Source organism: Dermacentor variabilis, chromosome 3, assembly GCF_050947875.1.
Source record: "Dermacentor variabilis isolate Ectoservices chromosome 3, ASM5094787v1, whole genome shotgun sequence".
Lineage (NCBI taxonomy): Eukaryota > Metazoa > Arthropoda > Arachnida > Ixodida > Ixodidae > Dermacentor > Dermacentor variabilis.
Genome location: NC_134570.1, coordinates 116560458 through 116584258, shown reverse-complemented (window position 1 = coordinate 116584258; position 23801 = coordinate 116560458). Strand labels below are relative to the sequence as shown.

At 44.8% G+C, this 23801-nt stretch overlaps 1 protein-coding gene across 5 annotated transcripts in view; it reads left to right on the top strand.

Moving 5' to 3' along the window:
• Positions 1–863: 863 nt before the first annotated feature.
• The window catches only part of LOC142576210 (uncharacterized), a 62835-nt gene continuing 39897 nt past the window's right edge, over positions 864–23801 (top strand). For 2 of the 5 annotated variants that reach the window (XM_075686229.1, XM_075686224.1), the window contains exon 1: positions 864–1065. The gene's annotated coding sequence lies outside the window, so the exon portion shown is untranslated. Of the gene's footprint in view, positions 1066–1632; positions 1819–5248; positions 5392–23628; positions 23771–23801 lie in introns of those variants that run through there. The other 3 variants (XM_075686228.1, XM_075686225.1, XM_075686226.1) reach the window with 3 other exon arrangements.

Sequence of the window (23801 nt, the reverse complement as noted above, 5' to 3'; positions counted from 1 at the left end):
GACCAAAGTAATGTTCATGAACATATCTACGATAATTCGTGATCTCTAAGATGTTTGATTCGATTTTTGGTGGTGAAAAGAAACTGAGACTGCAACGCTGTGCTGAATATCTCGCAACAGAGATTTAATAGTTCTACCATTTGATAATCCAACGACTTTATGCCGTACTACCCACCAATCCTTGGGCGTGGATGGGTATAATAAGCAGCGCCCACCATTACCGGACCTCTCCCTTCGCCTGCAGTCAAAATATAGCAAGTTGCTTATGTTTATAAATACGATTAGAGTGTCCCAAAAACTGGGCATGATACAAGTAGCGCGAGCTGAAATTTAAATTGCCCTGCGGCAGGCCATCTCCGCAATCCATGCCAGCGTGTATGGCGAATGCCACACGTCATCCGCTACTGCGCATTCCGAGGAGGCGCAAAACACAACCCTCCTTGCCCAAGCAGGGAATGCGTACTGAAGATAACGCATTACTTACGTGGCCACTTGGCCACTTTATTAGAAAGTAAACTTTGCTGCACCTGTATTTTTGTTGAATTTGGAAGCGTGGAGCCGAAAGTGCACGATTTCAAAAGTGTTGGGGGAAGGGGGAGGGCAAATGGCATACTTTGCCCCCCAACTTATGACAGTGGGAGGGCAAGGTGCAAGTGCCTCTTCTTCGGCCTGCCCCGGTAAATACCCCTATGACTGCGTTCTACTTGGCAGATTGCGGTGGCCAAATATCACCTCGAGTTTGAAACACAGCACCCTTGTTTAAACAGAGGTAGTGCCTCGACCAGCAGGTGCTGGTTTGAGCAGTCCGCCGGCAGATGTCGCCGCTATACCAGCCCGCTAGCTACACGAAACCAGACAACACAGCACGGCACCATTCGGGCGATACCAAAGAGACTGCTATTACAGCTCCTACGCAAAATGGGAGCTGAGGTGCTTTGAGTGGACAGATGGCGCAGGCGCAATGTACAGTGCGCGGCCAAACTCGGATGCCGCCGCCGCGGGCGTAGCCCGAAACGCAAACTGGTTGCACCACGCTCGTTCGTCACACTTTCGTGTTCAGCGCAGGTGAGTATCCGTGCATGCCCATGTTTATATTTGCCCGGCTATTAGGGGAAAAAAATAACACTTCGCAAACGCTGCTGCTACAGAACAGAGGAGACTGTGACCAAGCGATGACAGGAAACTCCGCGCGTTCGCTCGGTTTCCTGACTTTCCTATCATCATCGCGCAGATTCGTGTTCTACAGTGAACACCCATATAACCTTATCGCGGTCTGTGCCGCAAGCTTCAGCAACAACAAAAATTCGTATTTAAAAGCCCTGGGTAGGCGGGCCCGCGCCGCTGAGAGAGGAGCGGAGCAGAACAGTGGGCTTCGTTTAGGGAAGCCCACTTCCAACTTGTAAAAAAACGACGGCAGCTTACTTCGGTTCACTCACAATATAAGTGATAAGTGGAGTAGGCGAGTTGTGACGTGACAGCTAGGGTGCCATATATAGAAGCACGTGTTTACCTATGCACTCCGTCCTGCGTGCGGCGTCAGACAAGCCCTGTGGCGAACGCACGCGACTTCGAAACAGGAGAGCTTCTCTCACGGGGCGCTCGTCGGGGACTTCCGCCTCAAAGAGCGGGGAGACATACACGAGTCTCCCTCCATGGACTGTGTGAATAGCAATTCGATCACGGGATACCAAACAACATGTCGGTTGGGCACTGCTGCGCTCTCCCCGTCGGCGTCATCACGGACGCCTAGCTGATCTCGCTCAGCCTTCGGCGCACGTTCGTGCTGATTGAGCAACAACCTGCACGAGCCGGCCAAAGGTATGCGCTGGACACAGCACAGTGCACAGGTTGCCCTTGGGGATATTTCTTTTTCTCGATGTTCGTCTTACTTTGCGCAGTTTGAACCAAGATAGCTGAGCGAGAGAACTTGTTCTTTATTAGCATGTTGGTTGATAGTTGGTGAAGGCATCGTAGCGCAATTAAAGAGCACGCACGAAGTACAGAGGACCAGACACCACGGGTGCTACAATGATGTGAACGAAGTATCTCTAAAGCAGTACTTTTTTGCTGCATTTTTAAAGCACTGTCGACGTTCGGGATTTTTTTCTCCTTTTTTTCTCTCAAGCGCATTCCAACATGTCTCGCGTACTCGTAAGCATCTTTCATATTCCATCAGCCTGCATGTTCAGAAACTTGTGCTCAAATTTTGTTAGCCTAGCAGAGTCCTATTCGTATATGTGTTTCTGTGTTAATCAAATCATGTAATTTTACTAGGTTAACATAATGAAAACACATATGCAGAAGAATTAATGAACAGAGCTTCGCGATCCTCTGTGCGAGTGTATAATTGACGTATTAGATGTAGATTACGAAACCACCTCGTTCCTGCCCGCATAAAAAAAGGCCCCATAACAACAGGAAGTCATGATTAAGGCACACTTTTCGGGGGCAAATTAAACGAGGACGAGGAACACAAACAGCAGGTCAGACGCCCGTCCTGTTGTTTATGTTCTTCGTCCTCATTTAATTTGCGCCCAAAAGTGTGCACTAATCATGAATCAATACCAGCTAGCTCAGACCGAGATCTTACTTGAACAGGGAGGCGATCGACAACGGATCCAGCTTTACGTTCAAGTGGCAAAAAAACTCCTAGGTGCTGTAGAAATAAACGACAACGCTTCAAGAGCATGTTGCAAGTAAAAATTTAATCTGCACGCTGGTCGTGGTAGACCAGCGTGCAGTTTGGTGCAATTGGCTAGACTGTTTTGTTTTTATTGTTTTTTTTGCATGGCTGTCAGATAAGCATACAGTACGAAGAATTCAGAGCACACTATCATTTTGTCGCGCACACTAGACAAAACCAATACAATTTGAACAATGTGTTGGTTCGGAAGAAAACGGACACACAGAAGTTGCCAGCCTTTTCAATTTCTTGCCAGTATATATATATATATATATATATATATATATATGCGTCTGTGTGTGTGTGTGTGTGTTCACTGTTTACTTTCTGTATATCGTAGGCCAAAGTTGTGTGACCCCAATTTTTATTTTCCCAAGAAGCTCTTCAGTTGTTGAGGTCTGTTTCTTTGCCTGCGCTGAAAACTGATTCGTGGTTTTGCGATATTTCTTTTCAGCGCTGCTGACGCGAGCTTGCGATTGTGCATCGCCTTGCGTTGAAAGCGCTCTGACAGCTGATACTCGCGTTATTTACGCTATCTATCCGGCGGCGTCGACCGGATCCTCGCATAGTTTCGTATTCCTTCGTGCACTTAGGTCTTCGTTTTAGGTTCTTTTTAGGTTTTTTTCTGCGCAGGGTAGCCAACCGGAACTACCTCTGGTTAACCTCCCTGCCTTTCTCTGCATTATTTTCTCGCTCTCTCTTTTTCTTTTTTTTTTTTGCATGCAGAACTTCTGTGGTCGATGGCTGTGCGTGTAGTTCATTCTGCTTGTATTTATTGTGAGCCGTTAAGGCTCATTCACACCGGCGACTGACAGTGGTCGCGCGACCAAGTTGGTCGCAAAGCGACCAGTCGCAAATGGTCGCAAACGGTCGCCTTTCTTGAAAAGCGACCATTTTGGGCCAGTCGCTCTCTGCGCGATTTTTCAGTCGCGCGACCGTGGTCGCAAAACTGATAAACCAATCAGCGGCGCACCGGAAGTGATCTTTCGTGTGTCTACATCCGGCCTCCTCCGGCGTCGCGTTCAAATTCCGCGTAGATTCCGAGAGTTCTCGCTGAGAACGATAATCTCCGGGATTGCGACTTGCGGGTCGCGCTCAGCCGGGCTTGCCGGTGTGAACATCAGTCGCCTTCGGTCGCTTTTTGGTCGCGAGTCGCAAATGGTCGCGCGACCTGCTCAAGTCGCCGGTGTGAATGTGCCCTTAGCCTTTCGCCGCGCGACTGGCCGCTCGAGGCACTTTGCATGTATTCGCGGGCTTCTTTCACGCTCGGAAAAACACTTTCTGTAGCACGTATTGAGCAACAGAAAGCTGTAGTGGGAGTTTTTCATGCTGCTCTACAATCTTCTCATTGACAGTTTTCATATAATTATAATATTTGAGAAGTTGAATAAATTGTTAAGGCTAGATATGTAATTAGGCGGAATGCAAAACGTAATCACAGTATCTCCGAAGCGACGGCAAACATCATTACCTTTCTTCTGTCCTGCTACGTGGCGTTTGCGTATTTTTAAATCTTCGTGCATGATAGTTGCGGCACCCTGTATGTATATATATATATATATATATATGATTCAACATTTTAGCGTGTGTGCAAGTTTACTAGTTTAATTTGCAGTGTTCCACAGACCTGTGGCTGTACATGTATCGCGTGGATCCTCCTTGTCTAGTTTTTCAAAGCGCACATCAAGACGTTGTCATGCGTGTGCACTAACAATGTGTTGCGAGAGTTCTAATGCGCCCCGCTGCAAAGGTCCAGGGCCGAATAGAAACCTTACATTCGAATCTGGAACGTGTTAATTCTTAAACATCTTTCGCGGCACTCTATACTTTGGCTTGTTGGGTTGTCCCTAAAGGAAATAAAGGTATTTCATTCTAAATTATTTATTTATTTATTTATTTATTTATTTATTCATTTATTTATTTATACAGTTTCCTACAGCGCCCTCCTGGGCATTAGTTTAAGGGGAAGGTATGAAACGTAAACTGCATAGATGTCCTGTATATACAAAATAGATACAAATACTCGTATACATTTCATTCAGAGGTATTTCATGCTGCACTTCCCTGTTGTCAGATCTCTGTCGTTAAAACAAGGTGCTTCAAGTTGATTCGTTACTGCTTAGCATCGACTGCGTGTTCGTTATGATCCAACAATATTGAGTACTCTAAACGCGCTTTTGCTCAGATAGACAATTGAGTGGCCCTAATCAGAAGCTATCAGTATACCGACGGCTTCCGATAAGCATTGAATCACGCCCTATTCTGTAAACGTGGTCTCTCTGACGATAAGCCGTAGTCTACCGTGCATAGAGCAGTGTTTGGAGAGGATTTTTTTTTTCTTTTTGCGGGAATGCTTCTATCTAGACCTTGTGACCTTGCACGCATATCTGACCCGCTCACTAAAATCATTTGCATTACTTAAGTATGCTTCTTTCATGAGAAATTAGAGAGACCGCAACAAAAAAAACAAGGTTTTTTTTATAACGGTATTTAGTCAGATCGGTAGTGCTTGTACTTCGTGGGTGATGTGACGGGTTGGGGCGTGCCCACCACTCCTTCCTTTAGGGCAGAGCTCTTAGGCATCTGTTCCTGCGGTGAGCGGCGGCGTTGTCCCTCGTGACCGAGCAATCGAGCGCAGCGCAGGATGAAAGCGAACGCGGAGCGCAGCGGGAGATGAAAGACGGTGTCAGCGATGAGAGCGCGAGGAGGTAAGCGGAGGTGGAGGGTGCAGCTGAAAGACGAGGCAGAAAGCAGGGGAGGAGGATATGGCGAAAGCGTGAGAAGAAAAGCGCAGTGCCGCGCAAGACGGACCCTTCGGCGACGATGGATACGAGATGGAGCCATCGTAGCGCGTGTTTGCTGGAAGGTCTGCCTGCGGCGGCTTCTGTGAATCGCGCCCAGGCGTCACCCACGCGCTCCTTCTCGCCATCTCCCGATTAGCGAGGCAGTGGCGCCGCACTTTGCTCCGTTTGAAACGTGCCACGCGAGACAGATTAAAAGCACGTATAGAGCTCCTCTCAAATTTCGCAGTAGGGAGTATGGCAATAGTCGGTGAATTTTTCAGTAACAAATTACATGTAGCCAGTTATTTTACTGACGACACAAACGTAACTGGTGCCCCAGCTTTCAGAACCTGAATTTGTTGAAAACTACAGTCCAACGCCCGAGATCGTTTCAAGCAGCAGCCTCGCGAATGAGCACGTTCGAATAGGTAGGTCATGGGACTCAGTGTCTGTTTCTTCACTGAACCGGCCGGTGCTGGTATGTCTCGATGGTAAAGGCCTCTTAGGGTGTTAATGCCAAGAAATCCCCATATGGACCCCTCGATTTCTATTCGCGTTACCATCGAGAGTCATGGTGACTTGAGTTCAGCCCTACATTTTTTTAAGCTTTTCATTGGCCCAACCGGGAGCGTCTTTCCGGCTCCCATCAAGAAGGAAGCGCTGCGCTTCATAGAGAAAGCAGATGCCAAGTAACGACAATCTTTTTTCTTCCTTTCTTTGCTTCCCTTCTTTTCTGTCATCTTCAATCGGATGGGCTTGGTGACACGTTCAGCATCAAATTGCTAGTCTGCATCTCTTTCTGCGTATTTATGTGCGCCGTTTGTTTGTACGGTGTCCAAGCTAACGTTAGCTGAGCTGTTATAAGAAAAAAAAAATGAAGAAAAATATGCTCTGCAAAATACGGTAGTAGGGCCTACTGTTTTCGGTCGTAAGACCTGGGTCGTAAACCGGTCGTAAGACATACCATAGGTTTTCTAATTGTATCTCGCATCGCGTCTTTTTTTCTTCATTATTTCTTGGTTCAGCTTGGTAATGTCAGCTGGGACAAACGGTTAGTTGCGCCTATAATAGTAATACAATTTCGTAACAGCCTCAACTTCTTACATGATAAGACTGGTGAGATGATCTGTGAAGGCATTCAAAGACTAATCTACGTAGACAAAGTTCCATTTTTGAGCAATTGCTGGTACTACCATCGCGGACGACATCAAACACAAATTCACGTCTTTATTTCTTATTGAGTCATAGCGTTGTGTTATTTTGTTTTACTCGATCGCAAGCTTCAACCCTCAGTTCCAATTGATAAAGTGATCACACCCTTCCCCAGCTGCTGCTGTCTTTTTTTATATGATCGATAAGCTTTCTAGGTTTATGTTTAATGTGACTAGGAAAGTAGTTTAATTAAGGGACTCGGCGAACGCTGCTAGCAGATTGTAGACGTTACAGAAAAAAAGTAAGCGATTACAATAACAACTACTTCATTCTTAGATGTACACTTCATCCTTAAATGTAATTAAATACAGTTACAATTACTGCTCCCACGCAAATAATTGAGGAATTATTCAAAAGCAATCCATTATTTCCGTGTTGCTTTCCTCGGAACGTTTATTACCGTTGCATAGATACAGTAAACACAGTAAGATGGCCTGGCACTTTCGGTGTGTCCTCTCCAACCATTGCTTACGTTTACATTTACATCGCTTACGTTTTAGTACATACATTGCTTATCTGCACTAAAAATTGCTTTTACAAAATTTCGTAAGTCATCGTTCATCGTTTTTGCTGTTTCGCCAGCAGCGACATGCAAAAACTCGCTGATCGGATGAAAAAAGACGCCGGAAATACAGTGGGCTTAGCCAGTTCACCTGATGTGGGCGCTGAGGGGTAGAGCCGGTGTTGCAACTTATGCAGATCTTGCGCAAAAGCTTGTCGTTACTTGGCATCTGGTTTTTCCGTGAAGCGCATCACTTCATTGTTGCTGGGACTTGGAGAGGACGCTAGCGGTAGGACCAATGAAAAGCTAAAAAACAAACAAAATTACGGCAGAACTCGCGATGACTGTTGGCGGTAATGCGAATGGCAATCGAGGGGTCCGTGTGGTATTTTCCTGGCATTAACATCCCAAGTGACCTTCGCTAACGAGTCGTATACCAGCGCCGACCGGTTCAATGAGGAAACAAATGCTGAGTCACGTGATCTGCCCGTCCGAACGTGCGCATTCGCGAGTCTGCCGCGTGGAACGACCTCGGGTGCTCTACTGTAGTGTTCGACAAATTCAGGTTCGGAAAGCTGGGGCGCCGGTTACATTTTGTGTCGTCAGTAAAATAACTGGCGACACGTAAATGGTGACTGAACAATGAAGTAATTGCAGCAACCGTTACAGTGTAAACAAAGTAATCGCTGAATTACAAAAGTACCAAGAAATGTAATTCATTACGTGCAAGTCTGCCTGCTAGAGGGCAGTAAAGTGGGTCTGGAATCGCCTGGCTGCGACTGGCAGAACGCGTCGTGGTGCCTTCATGCAGAGCGTGAGAAGCATTGATACGTGATATATATATATATATATACCTAAGGATATTGCGTGGCCAAACCACCATATGATTATGGAGCACGCCGTAGTGCGGGACTCCCGATTATTTTTGACCACAGGTGATTTATTAATGTGAACTCAATGAATGTACAGGAGCGTTTTTTGCAGTTCACCTCCATTGAAATCCTGCTGCAACGGATGGAATCGAACCTCAAACCTCAAGCTCAGCAGCACGACCGTGTGGCTACCGCGGCGGCTCGCGCAACAATCAGTGCGACAATAGACCATGTTGAACTTGCCACGTATACTGCGCCGAAAATTGAAACGCGAAGAAGTTCAAAGCGCCTCCAATGAGTTGTTTTGTTTGCAGCTTCACCTGCATTTGTAACACCGGCTTAATGCAGACTCCAAAGCATACGCTTGGGACAACTCCATGAATGAAAGCGGCTACCGAGCGATTACACGTCGCACTATATGCCGTGTAATAAGACGTGAAAGGAGTTAGTTGCTGTTTGTTGCTCTTTACGTTTCAATTTCTCATCACTGTACTGTGCATCTCACGTGAAAGGGCTATTCTGTGCCTGATATTATAATTTTTGTTCCTTCCTGCTTTTTATTCCTTCTTTCTTCATCGATGAAAACGAAGAAAGATAAATAATGAAATAAAACGTCAATGAGAATTCCTTTTTTTAATATCTTAGCCACCATTTAACCGACGACGTGATTACCTTAAAGTGGCGTGTCTGTGATCTCTGCGTGGTAACATGGTAGCGACCACGCTTCAAGTTTATCACTTACGTTATTCCAAACTGATGCGAAGATAACTGTTTCAGGCTAACTTATTCATGATGGTGGGTAGTGGTAACGGTGGCAATAATATCACAGACATAGTGTCTGGCAGTAGGAGGAAGCATACAAAGTTTGTGTTTTTGTATACGACAAACTTTTTTTAAGGAGCTAGGACCCTACCGTTTCTGCTAATAGGCTACACGCGCAGGCGGAGATTAGCAGCAAGAAAAGCATTATACGATAGTTTTGCTAAATAACTAACATATGCTAATTATTTCTTGATTAATAATAAATCAAAAATCATAATACACAAAAAATTATAAATTAGTTGCTATCCTCGCGGCCCATGTTGTAATGGTGAAATTGAAGCCAAGGAGTATTGAAGTCGCATGTGCTTTGCAGAAATCCTAAGACGTAAGTATTCCAGCAAGCGCGAACTTGGCAAGGTCGATCCAAATAGGTCGCGAAGCTTCGGGCGAAAAGCGGTTCAGTACAGATTGTCACCGACATCAGCAAGGGGGGTTATGGGAGCAGCGATTGAAGCGCGACTATGTTTGGAGGGAACAAACATTGGGAAAGAAAAAAAGCGTTTTTTTTTAAATTCATTTTGACACATTTAGATTCATGCAACAAAAATAATATTCCTGGTCACTTTTATATATTCGTGACGAGTTGAGAAAATACAAGTTTATTCCATTTTATTCTTATTAATAAATGCATTTATTTTCAGTACCCATCCTTAGAGGGGGCGTTGACGCCACTATCAGTCGCAATGCAAAGCACGTCTTGAAATAGGCAGAAAGGCGCACTCGTAGTGTTCACCTGTTGGAATACGCCCCCCACACAGTTCGTGCTTTCTTGCTTGTCGAAGTTTGTTTGAATTTGGTGACGCGGGTAGCTTCATCGCTCCTTAATCTGTTCAGTCAAAAGTAGGGAGTTACGACCGCCAAATAATTGTGTAGTTGTTTTCGTGCGACTGCGCCGGCCGACGGGCTTGGCGTCCGACTAAAGGATCAGCACTCTACACCTAAAGCTTTCGTCGGCCTCCTAAGAAAGTATGTTCTGTGCAGGGGTGCGATTTCAGCAACTGTATGGCTGGCTTTTCCTGCATCGCTTTCCGCGCTGAAAGCTCGAAACGCCCAAGTCGAATGGCGGGGCATTTGAATATATAGCTCCAAAAGCAGGCCAACAAAACAAATTTCGCGCCGTCGAAAACAAAATGACGTCACTTCTGCTTTTAACAGACATGGCGTCACATTATTTTTTCTTCCGCCGGAAGTGTTCCCACCACATACAGATGGCGCTAAGCCCCATGAACCGCCGATGGACCGCCATGTTTTGAACGTATGGGCGCCTATGGAAGCTTCGCTACCAGGTAAATTTACCTTGAACTTGATGCACTGCCCGTATTTTCCGTAGCGTCACGGTAACATAGACCCAACGGAATCGAACAATCTGTTTAAATATCATTCAGCCTCAAACAGTGTTATCGTCTCGCTCTTGCAAAAGCACTGATAGCCTTGTCAGATAGTGCGCCCCGAACGCGTATCTACACTATAAACGCAAATAACTCCAAGGTGGGAGTATAATGCTTGTCCTCTGTAGCGACCCCCAGGTTGGGAGTTTATTATGCTCCGTATGATCGGAGTTGAATTTTTACTCCGTGCGAGCGGAATTTTTGCGTGGAACCATGGGAGTTTTTTTCTGTCTTTTTTTTTTCATTTTTTACTTTGCACTGGACGAAGTTTTTTCGAGGTCCAACGGGAGTATAGAAAGAGATTATCGCGTTAGTTGGCGTGAAGATTTTTATAGGCACAGGATACTGCTCAAATTTCGAAATATACACACAAGACAGCGTCAAATTCAACGAAACAAGTCAATGAAAGCACATAAATGATAACATACATAAACATTTGAGAAACGCCCAACGCAGAGCATTGAAATACATCCAACGTAGACGCGTACACAAGAGGCAACGTTGCCAGTATATATAGCCACGATACTGTGTACCTCGTAACCGTCTTGCGAGCAGCTGTGCTGTTTACAGAATTACGACTCACATGATCGCTCATATGCGTTCTGCCTCTTTGAAATTAACAGATCAACACCAAAATGTTTATTGAGGATAGTGAGGAAAAAAGTTACTGGCGTAATATTTCAAAATTAGCATGCCATTCTGTGAGTGCTGAAGCGACTTCGCACACTGCCGGCGTTCGCTGCCAAGACGTAGTGCGCTAGTTACAGTAAGCAAGAAAAATGTAAGTTCGTCTGCTTCATGGCAAAATTAACTTTGTGTAAAATAGTGGTAGTGTAGCAAGAATTTGTTACGTGTGAGCATGACCCGTAGCAGCCGACATAACACCGAAAAGTGCGCAGTCATACATTTTCTAGACCGCACTACTTGCTCAGCGTCCAAATTTACAGCCTCTCTCGGTTGTGAAAAGGCGCTACATCGCTGATCTGTCCAGCAAATCCTCACACTCAGAGCCGGCATGCATGCTTCTAAATCAGTGTCTGGGATAGAGCATTACGTTAATGCAATATCGGAAGCAATGACGTGTCCAAAGCTGAAATGCGCGATAACAATTCATTTCACATCGCTTAGCAAAAAGCTTTATTTACGGTACGCATACTTATGGTCCTACCATTTTTGTTAAGCGAGGATATCCGTATACGCAGTTACCCAAAAGCAGTTGCTTGCACTCCGGTCTTTCTCACTGGCAACACAGCAGGGCAACGAACTTGGAATATGTCGTTCATGTGCGACTAGCACGAACGCCGTCGCTCGAACAGTGGCTGCTCTTGTCATCACTACGCGGTCCTTTCAAACATTACACTGGAAATTGTCAGCATGTACCCACAAGGACATAAAAGTCGCATTTCACGCACTGAAGAACAGAAGCCACGGTCACGCCACACGAAAACATAGAGACCTGTTCTCACATCACGAGTCAATGAACAGCTTCGAGGTTTACCTAAGCCTTTTTCCGCACTTGAAAACGTTGTTCTTGCATTCAGCTTTGACAGTAAAGCGATCACAGCTAACGCACTTGAAGCTGAGATACGGTGAGCTTCAGGCACGCCTATAACACTTTCTGGTAGGAAATACGGGATACGAATTGACGAAAAGCTGTTACAGAACGCCACTTCATAGATGTAAACAATTAAACCGTCAGCCATGAACACTGCCGACTCCGCCGAACGCGGCCGCTCGCTGGCACGGCGCACAACCTCATGGGAAGCGCCACGTGACCAACCTGTTCCGGCGGAAGGGAGTTTTTTAAAACTCCCTGTCGGGCTTTTCACAGGAGAACAAGATTTTGTAGAGGAGTAAAATCGCGTCATGTCGCCTTAATCATCCCGCAGCTAGCCACCGGAGTGAAACGAGGGAATGGCGCTGTATTGCTCCCATATATCGGGGTAAATATTCGAAGATAAGGAGGTTTTAAGGCACATCGCCAGTTAAAAACTCTCCCAGGTGGGTTTATTTTCGTTTACACTGTAGCGGTAACTATTTCTTGCGCAAAGCAGTATAGATATATATATATATATATATATATATATATATATATATATATATATATATATAAACGAGAAGAAAGGGGTTAACCGAGGGGCCCGATTTTTATTAGTCATCATAAGAAGCCTACAAACACTGACACCAAGGACAACATAGAGGAAATTGTCCTTCGTGTCAGTGTTTGCTGGCTTTTGATTATATGACTATATATGTATATATAGTACTTGCGGTAGCATCAAATATTATCGCAAGGCCAAATATAGCGGAATCAAGAAAAATAAAGAAGCCTGGTGGGTATCATCATTATCAGCCTATCTTTATGTCTACTGCTGGACGAAGGCTGCTCCGAACCATCTCTAATTATCACTGTCTTGAGCTAGCCGATTTTAACTTGCCCCTGCTAATCTCCTAATTTCATCACCGCACTTAATTGTCTGCCGTCGTCTACTGCGCTTCCCTTCCCTTGGCACCCATCCTGTAATTCCACTGTTCCACCGGTTATCTGCCCTATGCATTACGTCGCTCCATTTTTTTTTCTCTTAATGACAACTACAATATTGGCTATCCCCGGCCGTTAGCTGTCTTATCGTCAAGGTTCTCTTCCTGTCTCTTTACGTTACGGCTAACGTTTTTCGTTCCATCGCTGTTTGCGCGGTCCCTAATTTCTTTGTGCTCCAGCTTCTTTACTAACCTCCAAATTTCTGTCCCATTATTTGTGCACCCGTAGAGTGCAATGATTGTACACTTTTCACTTAACGACAGTAATAAGCTGCCAGTCAGGATTTGGTGTGATGTCTTTACGTAAATGCCATTGGTGCTAATCAAACGGCGTCACCTTATTTCATGCATATGAGGACAAAATCCCTTATGCAAACTTATTTAGACAGGGTACATGTGAACTGTCTCTCAAATTCAAGTATATTTATTTGCATTCATACATACTCTTCTTCACTGTAGAATTCATGCATAATGTCCCTAGACAAATTAGTCAATGTCCCGAAACAACACACCGGCTACCATAGATGCCAGGGTGGCAGGCTCCGGAATAATATTTTTACCAACGGAAGTTATTTACCGTGCACCTAAATCTGAATACCAGAGTGTTTTTCTTGTTGTTTTTGTTTTGCTTGTTCTTGTTTGTTTTTTGCATTCCGTCGTGATCAGAATGCGGTCGCAGTGGTCGGTAATCGAACCTGCGGCCCTGCAGCGCCGTAACCACTGCACCACCACGACGGGTACCCACAGTATTTCGAACGCACTGCATGCAGAAGGTCTCCAGAAAGTAGTCGACAGAACTTTTCTGGTCACAAGTTAATTGACAAGCGAAGTATAACCATTCAATTTACTGCTTCGTGTCGTCCCTCTAGGTTATATCTATAGTCACTTCAGAACACTTCAGGACGGCACGAAACGTGTAGTTCACCACCTACGTTGCTACAAAGCTAAAGAAACGAACAGTGGAATTCTCGCGAAGAGAAAGACAGAAATAGCGCGTGCTGCGATGAGCATAACTTTGGCATAAGGTATGTTGTCCACCGTATTGCCTTGTCTAATTCATCTCATCAGCGGTCTGTATCGTGCCGGACTTTCCCACCTCTCAGCCCTGTTTATTCTCGTCGATAAGTGAACATTGTACAGGTGTCTACAGTAGATGGCTCCATGAACCACACCATTTCTTTAATACGATTAATATCCTCTAGGAACTTCACGCTCTTTGCGATATGTCTGTAGGTATCTAACTTCTTTTCAGCCAACTTGTAGTTATGTGTCACTGGTTATGTGCCCGAATAGACAACTTGGGAATATACGATGTCGTGATCTGTCAGCGCAGCAACGAGACACGGACGAGTTGGTATCTTCTTTTTTGTCAGCGTCTATTTGTTGTGCTGACAGATCTTGAACACATTCCAACTCGTCCAGTTCTCGCTACTAGTACAATATACAACTTAGGCCATTTGGCATATGCAACTGGGCATGTCTTACTAGGTATGTGCCTGAACGAATAACCTGTTAGATATGTGCAACTAGGCATGCGCACGATTAGACAACTTGGGTCATCGAGATGTGCAACTTGCTATGTGACACTAGTTACGTGAACATTTTTGGTCAGTCCTTCAGAATGGGTACATGCCACTGTTTAGCTGCTCGAACACACAAGCAGCACTAATGACCGGAAGTAAAGAAGTCAGCAACAGAAAATTGAAGAAGTCAGCTACGCAGTAGCGAAGAAGTCGGCATCGAGAGCAACGGAATGTAGAGAAAGAACTGAAATGAACAGAATTGTACCAGAGCGTACATTTAGCAGGGAGCTAGCGCTGAGCCGCAGAGAATTGCAGGAGACGTCGGTAACAGAAAATTGAAGGAAGTGACTAGAAAACACTTGGCAGTACGGTGTGTCACTACATTACTTCATTGCTAATCGCGTTAACTCGAAATTCATCGTTAGATGGGCACTGCAGAATTTGTTTAACGCACAGATTGTCACGTGACATACTATAATTGTTAAATAAATACGTAGCGAACCTCCTTCTCGCAAAATATACTCAACTGAATATACATGTGTAATCGTACCCAGTATTCAGGCTGGCTTGTCCTTTTTTCGGCCCCACTAAGTACCCTCACTCATATAATCTGAACCTTTGGACACAAACACAGCAGACGGCGCAGATTCGCATTAGACGTGTGGACAGACCACGCTGGGGAGTTGCCTGGTCCTTGTTGCCTGGGAAGATCTCCTGATCTAGTTTCACCGCGGTGATAAACTGAGTGAACGCTGGTGATGAGAATCTTTTAGACTAGAACGCCGCACCTCATGACGAAGAGCGTCACAACTGCACATGGGTGGAACACAAAGCACATTTGCGGCTATCCGTTGACGTCCGACTCCCGGTACAAGGCTCATAAAACGGCGCGCTCAAGTAGAACGGATATACATCGGGGATAGATTTGACCAGACACATCTCTTTCTTCTCCCTGAATTTACGATTGTTCCTGCGCTGTGCATAAAGTTTGAGACATGCTTGCAGCCGTTCCGCATGCAGGATGGCACAGAGCGATTTTAGCACGCCGAGCTTTCAGGGATTTTTTTTTATTTTTCTGTTGTGTTTGGTTTGTTTCTTACTTTGCTTTTCATTTGTTCTTTTCTGGAGCAGACTATACATAGCTTCCGAAAAGTTCTGACGAGCCTTATGTCGAATGAAGTCCCCTATACGTTCAGCACATGTGCGCGGCGAACCTACGCTGAATATGTTATAAAGCCGGAAACACTCGACTAACGCTACTCTACGCAAAACAAGGAATAAAACCACTTATGCGCAATCCTCAGTTCCCGCGTTCGTAGAGTTTCGCTGGTAGCGTGTAGAGCTTTAAAGACGACTATCTGTTACTCCATTTCACGAGGGTATTGTTACGACCTATGACGTAACAATACACCATTGTGTGAAGCACTTTCTGAGGCAGTCACATTTATCATAGCAAGATACAACATGCTGCACATGCATGCACAGGAATAGACTGCATCTAGTGCGGCGGTAACCGAAAGCATTGTTATTTTGTTCGCCTGCTATAGTTGAGTAATAAGAGCTCGTGTGGCGAACGAGAGCTTGAGACGTGGCTAACTCTTTGGCTAATTCCGTTTGTCGGCTTTTGCATGAGTGACGCACAAGCTACTGCAGCCAATCAAACGCTTGTCATGGCTGTGAGGCCATGACACGAGCAGAGCGGGCAAATCGGAACTCCAGCTGCAGCGCTGGCGCGCGTCAGGGGAGAGGGCGTCGCGGCGACGCCACGTCACCTTCGCGCTTGCTCTCGGAGGCCGGTGCGTGTTGCGTCTCTCTCTCTCAGCCCCGATAGATTTCGCTGCTGCGCGCGCTTGCCGGCCTTGGTGACCGCTGTTGCTTTGTCGGACTCTCGTCGTGCAGGGCCTCGGTGGCATGCGGTGTTAGCACAGCCGCCGGCTTCTGCTTACTGGCTCGGGCAGCACGTACCGCTAAGGTACATTACTCGCAGCGCAAAACTCGAAGGACTTGTCAGAGGCGCCCGATTAGACATTAATGCTTCTTCATTCACAACTCATAAGACGTGCTTAGGCGTCCTCAGAGTTTTTTTGTTTCTTTTTATATTTAGGCATCGATAGGTATTGTCTTCAAGTCAGGATGTGGTGATCCCTGCCGTATGCACTCCAACCCATTTTTTCCTCTCATAATCAAAGAGAGAGAGAGAGAGAAACGACGAGGGAAAGGTAGGTAGGTTAACAAAGAATGTGCCCTCTTGACTACGCTAGACTTGGGGAGGAGGAAAGCGGAAGAATAGATAAGGAGAGAAAATAAAAATAATAGAGTCAGTCATTCACAGAGTCAGTCGCAGAGGAATCTCGGCTGCCACAAGCGTTCGGACAATCCAGTATCATTCACGAAGTACTTAAGGGCCTTTGTGGCCTCTTGCATGCAAGAATGCATAGGCCATAGTCCAAGGATCTTTTCTTCCGAGTGTGCTCTATTATCTACAGGCTGAGTTTAGCTTGCAGACTACGTCGTTGAATGACAAAGGATGGGCAGTGTTCTAAAGTGTTCTGGGCAGTGTTCTGAAGGTGTTCTAAAGTCTCATCGCACCCGCTCAAATTGCACGCCGCCCTGTTGGCCATCCCTATTAGGAATGAACAGGCATTGGCATTGGTATGATCAGGATACCCTATGAGTAATTAGCCTAGACAAACATACTGCTGCATAAACTCCAGAAGCCGACTGGCGATCCTTAATTTTTGTTCCGTTGCCAGCCTATTGAACATTATATTTGTCTTCTGCAATCAGATAGCGCAAGGTAGGGCTTTTCCTAGAGGACGATCCACAATAAGTATTATGTGCCATTGGCTCACTCAGGCATCGGCGGTTGTAGTTGATCTTGGTTTCTTTATTTTATTCTTCCTTTGCTTCTTTTCCTTGCTTTTTTGGTCTTTCCCATTCCATTGTTAGCCTTCATATGGCACGTAACAACATATGAATAAATCAGTTGTGAGTTTGCGCACCTTCCGTTATCGTTGTCCTTGTTCCACACTTCGTCATTAAGTGCACAAAGCAAGAAGAAACTATATACAAAATTAACGAGCAGAGCCATAACTCATGCTACGCAAGGTACAAGGAAGAAAGACGTGGTACAAGATTAACTCACGTATACATTTAAAAAAAAACTTAAAACATGACGCCTACCGGCTAAATTGCAAGCCGTCGTCATTTCATCTTGTACTAACCTGAGGAAACAACCTGAACAAGGACAGACACAAATGAACGAGACTTATTATGTTCGCTAGCGCAAGAAGAGACGGAAGTCCACCAACTAGTCCAATTTCAAGCTTTGAGTCCTCAGCGCGTCTTTCTCTTTCTTCCTTTTTTTTATTTTCCAAAGCGTTAATATCGACGCAATCGTCCGCTCTGCACTCCACAAAAGCCGCGAGGCTGTTGGACTGAGTCCACGAATAACAATGAGTCCGTACAGGAACTACTCCTCTGCGCTTCGCGTTGCGAGAACACAACTCCTTATCCACTTCGCGGGCTCAGGCCTGCACAGATTACGTGCGTCGCGTGGCACTCAGTATTATTATCGGTGGGCAAAGGCCTGGTCACATGCAACGCACCGCAGCAATTATCGAAGTACCGCGGTCCGCAGCTGCGGTGAATGCGCGCCTGATACGAGCGATTCCCCGCCGTGCTGCACAGTTCGTCCGCATGAACACTGGAGCCGACATCAGCCGTCGTCGGGGTGACTACCACTCCCTGCGGCAGTGGTAAGCAAAGTCTAGGTGGTCCGTTCTGAAACTGGGTCCGCGGTTCATGGTGTTGGTGTGTGAGAGAGATAAACAGAAATAAAATCAAGAAAAGGCAGGCATTGGTCAACTATACGGACGTCCGGTAGGGTTACCCTGCACGAGTGGTAAAGGGGATGAGGGATTGAAATGAAAAAGGAGAAAGCAAAAGAAGAGAATTCACCCGCATAGCGACATCTAACATGGTATTCTTAAGACCCTTGGTTGATTTGAAGAGATACATTAAAGGGTGCATGGCTTTCAGGTCTGGTGATGGGTGACGTTACGCACGCAGAATCACTGATGGTGTTGTTACAGACAGGGTCTACCTGGCGTGCTTGGCCGAAAATAGTTCTGCCTGAACATGCCTTACAAAACCTTCATCAGTTCAGTGTCTCGGGGGGAAGGCAGTCAGCAGGCGTAGAAATGTTTTCCTGATTACTGCAGCCCCTTCAGGAACACTGTGTACTGAAAACGGGCGAGGGGAGGACTTCCTTCTGTAGGCTGGGAAGCAACGCCTATCTTTCCGCATCGAGCTGTAGGCACAACATGATTAAATGTTTCAACATCACCGATCTCAGCACTTAAGGCACAAAGTGGGAAAGTGCATCGTTTAACCATGCCTATGTGTAGGCGGAGTCGGGTTCGTGAGAGCAAAGATCCCAAATGAACTTCGGGTTTAGAATCACTTGGCAGCAATGCGACTTTAAAGAACCTATCGTTTCAGCGTTCCGCTCAAGCACGCGAGTTTCTGCAAGCATTTCAACCTGTGATTACGAAGATGTGAAAAGCACAAGGTGACCGTTAATAGACAAGGGGCCCCACGTGATACGATAATCGAAGTCAATGAGAACTGGTCAATTAACGTGGCATAGACGTGCGCCAGCTCTTGAAAGATTAAGCGAGTGATTTGGAGGGGTATTACCAGACGACTTGTACACGTAAGCTTATGTTATACACCATACTGGTACTGGTAGTTCGGCGGCTTTCGGTTTCACCTGGCGCGGAACATCAACTTCCCTACATTCGAACAATCAGACTAGCCGCTGTGTTCGCAGGCTGGATGAAAATCACCACTAACGTCATTTTGGCAGCTGCGTATGACATGACATAAATTAGAGTAGCTATATCTAACGTCGACAATTCCTTGGAGCAGGCATGGTGTCGCATGGCCAAGCCTTCCTGGAAGGCTGATGGGGGTTTCTCAAAAAACCGAAATTAATCAAGGCACGGCTTCACTATGAGTTGGTGTGCCACCCACTGAGATACACACATGTTTATTTTTGCCGTTCTATGGCGTATAGTGAGAGAAGAAAATTAGATGCTCGCAATACATGTGTACACAGCGACCTGCTAAAGCGCCGGTGATTCTGTGTACAAACTCAGTGCGAGCAGTGCACAAGACATTTCACGATGCGGGCATCTCCCCCACTCACGAGTATCGTTCAAATCCCGGAACTAAACCAGCGTAAGCATAAACATATCATCCCCACAGGAGACCAAACTGATTAGATTTCATTTTTGCTCACACAACATCCATCTCGTACAGACTCATTTAGCTGACATGCAACATCGAAGAAGCTAACCGCTCTGCGTCCCCGTCGAAGCGCATCTCTTTCACAAGCTGTGCAACCCTATGAGTTTAGGAATATCTCCAAAGGCACATTATTGCTGTTCCTAGTTGCCACGATCTCATGCCATTATCTTTATAGTGTCATGATTATCATCTATATAGTGAAGACTCAGCAGCTGAAGTAGCGAGTGAGAGAGACTGCCGGCAAGTCCATGGACACCACAAGTGTCTACGTGCCGCGGTAATCACATGTTCGCCCAGTTGTATACGCTTAGGCCGCATTTGCTCTGTTATTATTATTATTATTATTATTATTATTATTATTATTATTATTATTATTATTATTATTATTATTATTATTATTATTATTATTATTATTATTATTATTATTATTATTATTATTATTATTAAATAATAGAACAATTTCACTTAGAAACCATGACGTCATTTATAGCTAAATTTTCTGTCATATCAAGCGGTCGTTTTATTTCTGTCGCGGGACGGGGCACCCTTGCTCTGCTCGAGGAATTTTCAGACGAATTAAACACAATTTTAGAACAAAAGATGTTTGCATGTACACTGTTTCTCGATTCTTCTAAAGCATTCGATACTGCGAACCACAAACGCCTGCATTAAAAACTATACCTGCTCTGTTTCATGGGGCCATTTTACCAGATTCTAAAAAAAAATTATTTGTACGGCCGCACGCAGCTGATATCTTTATAAAACCAGTTATTCACCAATAACAAATTGCCTCTTAAAGCGGGAGTGCCTCATGGCTGTAATTTGTCTCCTCTTTTTTAGCATATTTATAAATGACTTTTGGTTAGCTGTATCGACGTCTGATATTTCAGTATGCAGATGATACAATCCTTTTAACAAGACATGTCTATTACTGAAAAGCAGTTGCGTTACTTTAAGAAAGTGTGTACAATACACTAACCTGGTTTGCTAACAACTGTTTATGAATAAACAAGAAAAGAAAACAAAAATGTTTTGTTTTAGAAATCCACTTAAAACAACTGTTACAAATTTGCCACTGTTTATGCACTGTCCTAATTGCCATTCGTGTCATTATGTCTCCGTAGAATATGTAAACTCTATAAACTACCTTGGTGTTTTCTTTGACAGTGACCTCTCATGGAATGATCACATGACATATATTTGCGGCAGGCTCAGAAGTGTTTCGTCGCTGCTTTTGAACATTACATCCATTGTACCGATGCCCGTAAAACTCACTATCATGTACGCCTTAGCATACAGTCTTACGTTATGTCATTACAGATTTCGGCTTTTGCTCTTCTCGGTGGCAGTGTCGAATTGACAGAATTGTAAGAAGTATGTTGAAGTCTATTGCGTATAAGTATTCCTCGGCTGACTATGTGAACTTGTTTACACGTCTGGGTTTTCCGTCATTAAAAACATTGTTCACTCAAACAGTTGTGGTAAGACTTTTCTGGAACCCCGATTTCAAACAGGGATATAATACTCCCCATGCCCTACGGAAAACATTGCATTTTATAATACCCTACTGCAACATAAGGTTTGGTAAAGCTAGTAGGTACGCTTATGTCCCAGGAATATTAAGCGACCTACCTGATCAAATTTTTACTGCAACCACGAAAGGAAACGTGAAAAAATTGTCGAATGCAGTATAAGGGCTATGTATAATACTAAGTACTGTTCTCTTTTTCTCGTTTCTTGTATTTCTGTCTTCACCGATTTCAGCTAAGTTTGCTTCATTTTGTTCTGATGAGCTTCACCAGCTTTTCATTGCTGTACACGTTGCTATATTGTTTTTGCTTGCCGATGTGCCGGGCCAAGTCACACAAGCCACTTACTTGTCTTTCACGGGCCTGCCTTCGATGTACGAAGAATGTAAGGCGGCAACAACAAATATTATCATTATTATTACTGTTATTATTGCCAATTATTATTATTATTATTATTATTATTATTATTAGTAGTAGTAGTAGTAGTAGTAGTAGTAGTAGTAGTAGTAGTAGTAGTAGTAGTAGTAGTAGTAGTAGCTGCAGCAGCAGCTGCAGCAGTAGAGTAGTACTATATATGGCTGTACCTTCTTACCTAGAAAATGCTGCTTTAAATTTTTTTTTTTACCTTCCCTCATACTTAAGTGCTCACTACTGTGACCGTTTAAACTGCGGGCTATATTTTCCGAACAAAACAGTTAAGGAAGGCAACCTGAGCCTATCTGTCAGGACGGGCAACACGAAGAGGAAACAAAGGGCTCGCTGCTGACAAAGCAACGCTTAACGATGCAGACTAGAAAGAAAGAAAGGAAAAAGAATGGAGAGATAAATGGGGCGCTCGGCACAGCAGACGCAGATTGGGACAGAGAGGAATCTGGCGGCCGCCAGTGAACGAACAATCTGTGCAAGCAAACTCGGGTAATCCAGGTTTACATGGGCATACATTTGGCCGCATGTAGTTTCTTCTTAGTCAGTCGCGAAGTGTATCTGTTTGTTTATTGATTTAGTAAGTTAGATTTATTTATTTATTTATTTATTTATTTATTTATAATGGGCATTGAAGCTGTGACAAGTTACGGAACTGTAAATATGCGCTTGAATATACAGAACAAGAACATATAAAGTATATATTAAACATAGAGTATATACACCGTGAACCGAACAAGACTATACTACCCACATCTGCGCATAATGTGAAGCAGTCTGGCTGTTGTTTTCATAATCACTGAAATATCAGGACCGAATACCAGTGTGCTCTTGATCATCATCATCGTGTAAGCAAAATTACATAGCCTTTTTGATAACTAGTTCATCGACGCATAGAGAGAAAATTTAATCTGAGAAAAGCAGACTGGTTGGTTGGAGGACTTTTGTCTTCACGCAGCAGATTCTGTTCACTTATTGCGTTTGGGAAACCTGTCCACGCACAAGGAAAAAGAATTAGGACTATTTCATTTCTGAACTAAATTACGTTCCCGCAGAAGCTGCGGCTGCTGAATGCAATAGAAACAGTGAAAAGGTCACAAATATGGGTTTTCACGTATAATATATGGCATTGAAATATCTACTACTCATGGAAAAAGATCACATCTTGAGAGTACGATCTGGAAAGTAAAAACACTTCCGAACACGACGGAGCACGAGCGAAAAATTCAGGTCTCACATCTGCATACGGCCCAAAGTTTCTTTAATCTTTTGTTATTTCTCGGTCAGCAGCTTGGCTGACGTTAACTGGTACAGTGTATTTTTGTTGGAGTGAGGATATTTAGGTAGCGTTACGGTGTAGTCACTACGCGCAAAAGAGAAAGATTGTAACCCACGTGTTGGGAATATAAGAAGCGACGGTTTCGTGAAGTTAACAGAATACAACTGATTACACGATTCGCAGCGTTTTGCACCACAGAGATTAGTGAAGAGGGCAAGACGACGTGACCCCACGTGACTGCGGTTTATACTGCATCCGGGGATGCGCATTTACATTCGCTCGCCTGTGCAGCCGGTCGACTGCAGCGCCGCCCCCGCGGCACCAACGGGAACTATATATCTAGGCGCCGAACCTTGCTACCGCTCACATTGCGGGCGCTCCAATAACCTACGCACGACACCTGTGTTCGCGCTCTATCAATCTCCTCGAACAAAAAAGAACAATGGCGCCGTCGCTCGGCCTTGACTGAGCGGATCACGTTGCTAATGCTTCTCGTTAGAAAGTGCGTTTCGCGGTAGGCCTGCCCCCTTCACTGAAAGTATGTCCAGAGTCAGGATTGGCTGGTATTTTTGCTTAAAAGCACCTTTGCGAATACGGGCCCAGGCTTTTATTCTATTCGTGGCTGTAAGAATAACGAAGGAACCGCTGCGCTGTCGGCCCCACGTTTCCTTGTAGCGATATGCATTGTCCCGCAAATGCACCAGAAACAATGTAAAAGTGCAGTAATTAGAAGAAGCATGATGCAGATTTTACAGAGATTCTCAGAAGAACGTGGTATTTATCTAATGCCGAGAACTTGAGCCCGATCGCAGCTACGATCGCAGCTATACACTGTACGCCACTGTACGAAATGTGGAGGCACACTGAAATGCGCCCGCACAGATTGCAAGTGTGTCTACTGTGAGAATGAAACATGTCGCTATTATTTAAA